Genomic DNA, 9,999 nt, shown 5'->3' on the forward strand with positions numbered 1-9,999 from the left:
CCGCTCGTGAGCGTCAGAATGCTCCCAGGTAGTGGCTGATTCTGAGTGCTCAGACGGTCCTTGTCAGCAGGTCACATGCGATCAAAGACACTGAGCAGGTGATGATGATGTATCTTTGTACAACACTACCGCATCCACAAGGACATTGGCGTAGTGCCTGATACTATGTCAGACCTCCCCTGGGTGCGGTACGGAAGATGAGGCTCCAGCAATTCGGTTGTGAGCAGGTGCGTGTTCTCTGCATCCACCTCTGTATGGTGGGCGGGCGTGGACATGAAGCACGCACCCGTGCTGCCTGAGAGGCCTGACTGCCCAAAGCTTCCAAAGCGCCCCCTGCCGCTGTTTCCCCCCGCTGTTCCACTCGTTACCATTGCAGCGTACTTCATGACGGCCTCTTCACTGAGGGGCAGAGGTGCCGTCGGAATGAGCAGTTTTGTTCTGCACATCAGGGTGCAGACTCTAAACCACAGGACGCAAGGATAGCACGACGACGAAACGGGGAATGATCTCACTTGCGCAGAAAAGATCTGTTTAGTTCAGTTCGTGAACATGTCGCTGCAATTTCTCAGACGACGGCAAGTCTGTGTGTGAACGCTGATGCACGTTAAGGTGTACGACATGACGCTGCACATGGTACAGGGAGAATACAAGCGCCGCGCCTGCAAATGAATGTAGCAACAAGTTACGTACGAGGGTGTGGCACTATTTGGGCGTTGCGCAAGAGCATAGAAGGGTTTCTAACGACGAGCGCCTCACAGAGTACCAGGAATCTTGACGGAACTCCCTGTGTGCATCACGGAACGAGACAGACGGAAAAGGTGGCATGAACATCAGGTCAGATGTCCTCTGGAGTGGATTCAAGGACTCGGGACCAAAAGCGCATGTCCGCCATACTCCCGTACACCCGAACTCGGAACCCTCAGACATTCGCTGCCGTCAACTCAGATTCTTTTATATAAACCGGACATGAAGATGTGTGCTCACGTACAGGGACCAGCGTAAGCCTTCAATGGACATAGCGTTATAACAGTAAGGAACGAATGGAGGTAAAACTGAGCTGGTACCTAAAACTTGCATTGACACGCTACTTTGAGATTTTAGCGTTGTGCTAAACAATCACAGTGCTCATGATGTACTAGCATAAGCAGATAAAATCACCAAACGCTCAGTGTCGATTGGTGGAGCTGATGTGGTGTGCCGTTGTGCAGGACAAATCCGGTGCGCAGTTCATGTGCAACCATCATGCGATGTTGACAGTGCATTCAAAACGACTTACTGGATATCTAGGCAACGGCTCGTGATGTAAGGACGAACGTGCGACATTGAGACGTCGACAACAAGATGAAGTCACATGCTGCACCTGTAACCCACCCAACCATCAGAACAGCGCGCTCTGTTCCGTTACAACATCAGTGCTTGAAGCACAACCAATTGCACAAGGGGTCCGCACCTACTCCACATCATGCTTTCACTCATCAATCCATTTGCTCGCTTGATGTCGCTGACACCTACGTTGTGCTTGATGGCCAAGCCAGCGAGCGTGTCCGATTTCAGCAAAACGTGCTCTATAAAATTTCCTGTGATTTCGCATGCAGCTGCTTCATCATCGCCGTCCTGCCGCACGGACATATTATCGCCATCAGTGTCTGAAGCGCTCAGACCGGATGCGGCAAAAGCACCTGGGAGGTCCATGCTGCGAGCGTTGCTTTCTGCCACTGGCTTTGAAGCATGGCGACGCGCTACTCCATCTACGTCACTCATCTGCAACTAGCCTGCTTTGTTCCGCGTGAAACGAGAAGAGGTCGTCAAGTCAGAGGGTGCACGTCTGACAGACGACCTCGGTCATCAACAAGGAGAGAAAACCCCTCTCAAACCCAAATTGGCTATAAATAAATGATTGCTTGACATTCAACACATTGTAATCGCTGGCAGTGTCAAGAACCGCGAGTCAACCAACTATGTGGCGGTCGATGGGCGAGTCCATGCGCGCTTGTGAACCCCAATTGGTGCATAGAGAACATCGATCGAGTATCGCGATTGCCAGTCCTCTTGTTGTTCATGGCCGCGACTCTTATCCTCGGTGTGTGATGACATTCCTCCTGCAATTGGAATTCGTGACTCATACATAACTGACCCCGTGGTATTCAGTTAAATCCCAAAAAGCTGACATCGCTGGTGTCACCAGCAAGCAGCATGCGGAGATGCTTACGCATTTTTTGCACCTCTTCCATGCATTGTGAGATGTATACACACGTGTGACATGGTGTCTTCCGTGTCTGGATATGCTGATTTCTTTATGAAAGTGCGTGAGCGGCGGGCGCTGATGATGTGCAGATTATCGGATACCCCGCATCGTCAGCTTTGGTGTTTAGCCATCCTTGTCGCAGATGAACCGTTCTTTGATTTCGTACCAAGTCCATAGGCGACGGGGATAATAACGAGATGGAGTTCAATCCGGACTTCAAGTTTGCGTTCGACGGAGCAAATGAAGATGCGGACCCATGGGAATTCACAGGTAGGTTCATTGTTCTTCTGTTGAACTACTTGCATTGTCTTCGCAATTTTCATCATGAGTGCTCACGATGGTCAGCCGCCAACTCACGTATTGGACGAGCTCAGTGCTCACTGCTTGCGATTGCGTGTTTCTGCGCTACTAAAAATGTATCATGAGCTTCGTAACGTAGAGCCATGCGGTGCTGAACAACCTAGTGCCATTCCAAGGTTCGCTCGTCGTTATGTTGCAAACCCTGTGTATAGCTGATACTTCGATGAGCAATAAAGACAGTCCCGTTCCACAAGCTGTGATGCGTGTGCAGCTCTATATGTCATAACTCCTCGACGGAATGGATGCTCTTGTTTCTCAGCTTGAGAGGCGTCGCCTCTGAATAGGGTCCTGTCCTTGACAGCCCTTGATGCTGTGGCATAACCAGGAGCCCGCGGGCTTCGTTGCGCTGAATTCTGTCGCACTAAATCATATTCCATGTTTTTGTCTTCATGGCACATGTTTCCGAACATGAGGTGCCAAAGACAGCTGCCTGGACGTATCCAGGTCGCTGGGGGCTACATACGTTTCGTGCAGATTTGGATGTCTCAGGAACTGCATCTTCTGGCACGCACACTCATATGTGCGCCATCTCCACATGGTCTAGCCAGGCAACGTTTTGAACGCTACTTGGCATGACAGTATGCTGCAAGATACGCAAGTGATTGTCTGAGTAGCATGATACAGAGGCAACGTAAATCGGTGTTAATGCACCGCAAAACTCGCCCTGAGGTCTCTCGAGAAGCCACATTTTCACATGATCCTTGTTGAGAAAGGACTCACACGAGGAGGTGCCATGCAGCAGTGCTGAAGCATGCCCCAAAGCATCCTGGGCAGTCATCGTTGGATGACAAGATCAAAGCAAGGGTGTCTCAGCTAGCTGAACGGAAGGAAGCCAAGAAGCAGAACAAAGCTTCACAGAAACGAAAGCACGCAGAGGTAGAGCCAGACAGCGACGACTCAGAAGATGATGCACTACCAGGTGCGATGAGGAAATGCCTTCCTTGCTTTAGATGTCCCGAAGCTCTGGAAAGCTTCACTTCAGTTCATGATGATGATGTATCTTTTTGCAACACTACCAATGTCTATCCACATGGACATTGGCAACTCCAAGAACTACTTGGGAATCATCGCTTTTGAAATTTGTTCGTCTTAGGTGATCTAAACTTTTCATGTTCGGAACGAATGTTCGGATGACCTCGTGTGATTTTACAAGCCCTGCTGTGTGTTCGAGTGCTCCCATCTCAACTAGCTGGATCTCGTGTGAAGTCTGGTTGTACCATGACGTAGGTGAGATAGACGAGGACGATGATGGCGGAGAAGCAGTCGAGGGAAAAGAGGGCTCAAGCGAAGAAGACGGCGAAGACGAGAGCACGGACGGCGACGACGAGAGCGAGGGGGATGCAGAGGAGGGCGAGTCAGATGGCGATGATGACATGGCAAGCGAGGACGGCGAAGAAGCCGGAAACGCAGAGAGCGAAGGCACAGACGACCCAGGTAGCGACGCGGAGGACGCACACATGCAGCAGGCCAAGGGTCAGCAACGGGGAAGGGCGCTCGCAACAGCGAGCTGCGATAGCAGCGAAGACGATGGTGACGAAGATGGTGACGACACAGTGAAAGGGGGGGGGGGGGGGGCGCGTACGCGCCGATGGCAGCCCTGCGTTCTTCGACCCGCAGCCGGCCAGTACACAGTTCGCAGCAAAGGGCTTCGCGGAGCTGAATATCTCACGCCCGCTCATCAAAGCATGCACTGCACTGGGCTACGAGCGGCCGACGCCGATCCAGGCCGCTTGCATCCCGCTCGCGTTGATGGGCAGAGACATCGTGGGCTCCGCCATCACTGGCTCAGGCAAGACAGCCGCATTTGCGCTCCCCCTCTTAGAGCGGCTGCTCTATCGTCAGAAGCGCATCGTCGCAACGTACGTGCTAGTTCTTGCGCCCGTGCGCGAACTCGCTGTCCAGGTGCCTTGCTTTCTCTCTTTGCCCAGTGTTTTGCCAGAACCTGTCCATTTTGGGTCCAGATGCCCCAAAATATGCATGAATTTTGCAGCAGAAACGGGCAGTTGAAACCCATTCTGGCAAAGCACTGTCGCTCTTGCTGCTGCCTCCCTTTCCGCCCTAGTTGCGTCGTGATGCTCTTTCTTCCGCCCCCGTTGCTGTGCCCCTTGCTTGCACCGTTGCTGCCTGTTGCTGTGTCTCTTGTGCGTCTTTTGCGGAAGGAACGGCTCTGCAAGTGGTGGGTCACATGTAGGGAAACCTTGCAGGAAAACCTAGATTCAAAGCGAGGGTGCTCAAATTCAGACCTAGCTTGTGTAATTGTTTACGTCGCAAATGTGTAACCCTGAGCAGCCATTGGCAGCGTACGCCAAACCCTGTTATTCGCGGGCCGTGGTGCCTGAGACTCTGTGAATATTTGGGGCAAAGGGGGGTCGAACCCCGTTCTGACGAAGCACTGGCAGCGTGATCTTACCCTGGGCTTTTCGTGGCTACAGGTGCACAGCATGATCACAAAGCTTGCGCAGTTCACGGACATCCGCGCCGCGATTGTGGTGGGGGGGCTATCGATGACTCAGCAGCAGCGGAGCTACGCAAGGGGCCGGAGATTGTAGTAGCCACTCCGGGCCGCATCATCGACCACATCCTCAACACGATGTCGTTCGAGCTGGACTCCCTCTCGGCTCTGGTCCTCGACGAGGCTGACCGCCTTCTGGATATGGGGTTCATGGAGGAGGTGAGCTATTGACAATTTCATGGCTTCTTCTCACCGCTCGAGGGACCATGCACAGCTGAGAAATCACTGAACACTTGGCATAGTTGATGGCGTTATTCATGCAATATCACCGGAACCAAAAGCCGTGGCCAATCTGACCGCCAGAGATGTGGAGTTCCTGGCATGGAGCCTGTGGTTGGCTGCCCATTTGTTGGATAAGAAGGTGCACAAGTAGATAACAAAACTCATCATTTCTGGTACCAGGTATACGCTCGTGTACAAGCTCAGAAGCCTGCATTCCGCTAGCTTTGTTGTGCTTCGAGAATGGGGGGCATGAAGCCAGTGTAAACAGTGTCTGGAGCCGCCGATGTCCAAGCGGATGCGGTACTGTTGTATTAAGATATATCATTTACATCACATAGATAATGGGAAGATATAGTCAGCAAGCAACATAAGATACACCATCATCACTACAACGCAGCCCGAAACCATGCAAATGCACGTAGATGTTCGAATATGGCGATATCGGGTCTGAATGACTACGAGAGATAAGACGTACACTGCACTCTCTACCTGCACTAAACCGCATGTGCTGTGTCAGGCTACCACCAAGTCATACCAGCCCGACTCGCTTGCATGGTTCTATAAATAAGTAACAGGCCCTTGCATACACAGGCTTCACTCAAGCCTTGAAATTGCAAGCGGTGGTGTGCAGATCAAGCAGATTGTGAAGATGGCGCCAAAGAAGCGCCAAACCCTGCTTTTTTCCGCAACTATGACGGATGAAGTCCGGAAACTCGTCGAGCTGTCCCTACAGCAGCCGGTTCGTTTGGCTGCCGACAAGAAGGCAGCTGCTCCTGCGAAGCTGCGGCAGGAGGTGGTTCGGCTAAAGGGCTCTCTGGCCAATGACAAGGACGCGCACATCCTCGCGTTGTGCGCGCGCGCACTCCGGGACAAGCGCTGCATCGTTTTCTGCACGCACAAGTGGCGCGTGCACAAGCTCAAAATCCTTCTCGGGCTGACTCAGCTCCAGGTGAGACAGTGTTCCTCTTGTCCGTCATCTGTCTGTTATCGTCTTGTCCTTATTTGTCTGTTGTCAGTCGCAATGCTCCACATATCACGAGTCGGCCTGTTCACAAGCGTACTTGGTTGGCTGCCCATTTGTTGCATCAACACCTACACAATCTGATCACAGCAGTCAGCATTTTATGCCAGATATACGCTGTGATACAAGCTTAGTCACGAGGTCAATCAAACAGACACGCATTTGCTGTTTGGTGTGATGCGCGGTCGAGCGGTGGCTGTCGTGCGTATATGGTGCCAGCGCTCAGCCAGAATGGGTTCCGACACCCATTTCTGTCCCAACTAATCCTGCGTTGTCCGCAAAAGCTACAGTCTGGCAAAATGCTGCCTGGCATTGCTGAATACAATTGGGCATATGATTCTCAAGTAGTTCATGGAGTTGCCAATTTCATGTGGATGTGGCATTGTTGTAAAAGGTTACATACATCATATGATCCTTCGGAGCATCTGTTCATAGCAGATGATCAGCATGACTTTATCTTCTGCGATAACGATGTTCCCGGGTCAAGTATTTCTAGAGATAAGATGGTGACGTTTGATCTTGAATCATTACCGTATCTACATGGACACCGGCAACCCCCCAAGTGCTCCCTGGGAGATGTTTGACAAGCCCTGAGTATTTCAAAGTTTGTCACACAAACCTCATCTACTGTCGCAGCTGAGGCTGACTGCCACGTCACTCCCTCGTGGCCTTCACAAACAGCGTCGATCTGAACAAGACTGCATGATGCCCGTCATGCTGACGCACGCGTGACTGTGCGTTCTGCAGGCGGCGGTCGAGCTGCACGGAGACATGACACAAGCGGCGAGGCTAGAGGCGCTCGACGCATTTCGCCGAGGAGACGCGTCAATCCTCATCGCGACTGACGTTGCTGCTCGAGGGCTGGACATCACCGCGGTGACGACTGTCATAAACTACGACTGCCCCTCCTCAGTCGACGTCTACTTGCACCGAATCGGCCGGACGGCCCGCGCTGGGAGTGAGGGCCTTGCCATCACGTTTGTCGAGGACGGAGACCGCAAAACGATCAAAGAGATCGTTAAACAGGTTAGGGTGCCCCTCGCGGCACGGGCGGTGCCAGACACAGTTGTAGCCGCTTGGCGCTCGAAAGCTGAGCGGCTGTACGCACAGGTCGAGGACATCATTCAGGTATGGATCGCTTAAGTCTGATAGCTCGTAGTCTTTTGTGCAGCCTGAATTTGTTCGCTTGGGCTGTTCAGGAGCTGCGCATTGAGAAGTCCAAGCTATTCGAAGTGCCTTTTCACAGTGCTGCCGCATCCACGTAGACGTTGGCAATTGCAAGTACTACTTGGGAGTGTTTGCTCGTGACCATTTCGTGCAGCCTATTTTTGTGTGTGTGGTTTGTTCAGGAGCTGCTTGTTCGCCAGATATGTGCAGCCTCTGTAGAGTTCTACCTCTCCAGCAGTACACTCTAGCGCGTTTCCAAGGGATTCCATGTGTACCCTCATGGTGATCACAGCCCCTGGTATACTCAGGCTGTACTTTCTATGGGCTAGATTGTTCCATGTACCAAGCTACGCAACACAACGGGGCTCTGAGCGTACCTATAGGTACCAATATTATCGACTTGCATCTAGTTTCTGGATGAACAGGAAAGTAGATAAATATTATCCGTCAGGCAACGCAGCCTCATCTGCCCAATTGTTGTCTAGACTACATTTCCCAAGTAGTTCTTGGAGTTGCCAATGTCCATGTGGATGCGGTAGTGTTGTAAAAAGATACATCATCATCATCACTACGGTAAGGACAAACCGCCTCAATAACATCTGCCACCTCTTGACTCGCCAGCGCAAGCACAGGAAGAGAGGCAAGACAAGGAGCTGCGCAAGGCAGAGATGGAGGCGTCCAAGGCCGCAAACATGATCGAGCATGAAGCTGAGATCATGGGCCGGCCGAAGAAGGAGTGGTTCTTGACGCCGAAGGAGAAGAAGGCGCTGGAAGACGCTGGGAAACGAGGGGAGGAAGCCCCCCGGAGAAAGGCGCCAAAGGCAAAGGCCGAGCCGCCAAGGATGCCCGCAACGCCTCGAGCAAAGGTACGCGATACTCATTGAACAAGCTGTTGCTCTCTTTTCAGTCACCTCTGAGTGCTCTCAGAAGGCCGATTTGATCGCATTCATCACAGCGCTTCGCCAGAACAAGTTTCGACCCACACTTTTGTCCCCAGAATCCAAAAAAATTCGGTATCTGGACCCGAAAAATCTGAGGGTCTGGCGATGCACTGGTTCATCACGCATCCCTCCTTTATCCTGATCTGGCGGTGTAATTCCCAAGTGGTACCTGGATCTGCCAATGTCCTTGTGGATGCGGTAGTGTTGTGAAAAGATACATCATCATCAGGTGCGTCAGAGTATGTGTCGTGGCTACCTTGAGATAGCTGGTCACCTGGTAAGGTAGCCCACACTGCATGTTTGAATCTAAAATCTCACATTGCCTACAGCAGAGACAGTAGATCAGGTGGCGCTAAGGGTAGCACTGGTTCCCAAGTATGTCTTGGAGTTGTCAATGTCCATGTGAATGCGGTAGTGTTTTGAAAAGATACATCATCCATCATCGTGATCGTGCCACAGGTGAAAAAGTCGTGACGAGGCCGCCTCCTCAGCACGTAGTGGAGACAGAGAAACACATGGGCAGAGTGAAAGCAGCCAAGAGTGCAGCACGCAAGATGCGAGAAGGTGGTACAAAGCCGAAGGAGTCTGCCAAGGCCGCGTTGACTGCCGTGACTGGGATCACCAACACCAAGCAAAAGGCCAACAAGAAGAGGAAGATCTCTGCGGAGTCTGACTCAGACCCCCACCGGCGTAAAGGCGCCTCGGGTGTCTCGTGTGTACGAAGGTGGGGGCCGGAGTGGGTCTGCCAAACGCATTGCCCAGGGTCCGAGCAAGTCGGAGAAGGCTAGGTTTGCCCGTGGCGGGAAAGGCAAGAGCCAGTTCAAAAGTAAAGCTCGGCATAAGCGCAAGAAGTAATGCATGAGCTCTTCACATGACGAAGATGATGTGTTGTTCAACGTTCTGTTCTGACATGACGCCTTCACAATCTGCCAAAATGCCCGCTTTCATATGTGAAGCTAGGTTCTGGTAGGACCATGTTTATGATGAGTTTTGTAGTTTTGTATTATAGTTTTGCGATGCAATGTCGGAATCTGATGCAACGTCTCTGAGGATATCTCTGAGGCTAGGGATGTGAGACGAGCCCCTAGATTGCCTGGCGATTCAGGTAGATATTGGGGGTGAGAGCGCCTAGGTCTCGTTCCCTACACAAGGCTTCCTACTTCAAGAAGCTGGTTCATGAGACAATCTCGCAGGCGTTGCTTCAGTGTTCGTACACGATTCGGAAGTGGCAATGCACCTCGGCATGCATTCGTCCGCTCATCGACGCGCCTATCTTGGATACCTGTGTACGATGGCATTGCCATGGCTGTGAAGTGCTTGGCCAGGTGTGGTAAAGCTCCCAGACAAGACGAATCAAAGCTGAGGCAGTCACATCCTATTCACAGCATGGACAGGAATCACCGATATGGGCACGCGCTTATGCCACTTCAATTTCTACAGAACCAAAAGTCGCAGATGAGAAAAGGGGGGGTTCGAGGGGAGAAGTCCACCCTGTAGAGATACGTCCTGGTGAGAGTGTAACCGTGGAACA

The 9,999-nt window shown here is 52.0% G+C and overlaps 1 pseudogene; it reads left to right on the top strand.

Moving 5' to 3' along the window:
• Positions 1-2,442: 2,442 nt before the first annotated feature.
• LOC149809250 (DEAD-box ATP-dependent RNA helicase 28-like) lies at positions 2,443-9,543 on the top strand (annotated as a pseudogene).
• Positions 9,544-9,999: the final 456 nt, after the last annotated feature.

The sequence above is a fragment of the Nuphar pumila genome, unplaced genomic scaffold (assembly GCF_984573655.1).
Source record: "Nuphar pumila unplaced genomic scaffold, dmNupPumi1.hap1.1 HAP1_SCAFFOLD_1488, whole genome shotgun sequence".
In the NCBI taxonomy this organism is placed as follows: Eukaryota; Viridiplantae; Streptophyta; class Magnoliopsida; order Nymphaeales; family Nymphaeaceae; genus Nuphar; species Nuphar pumila.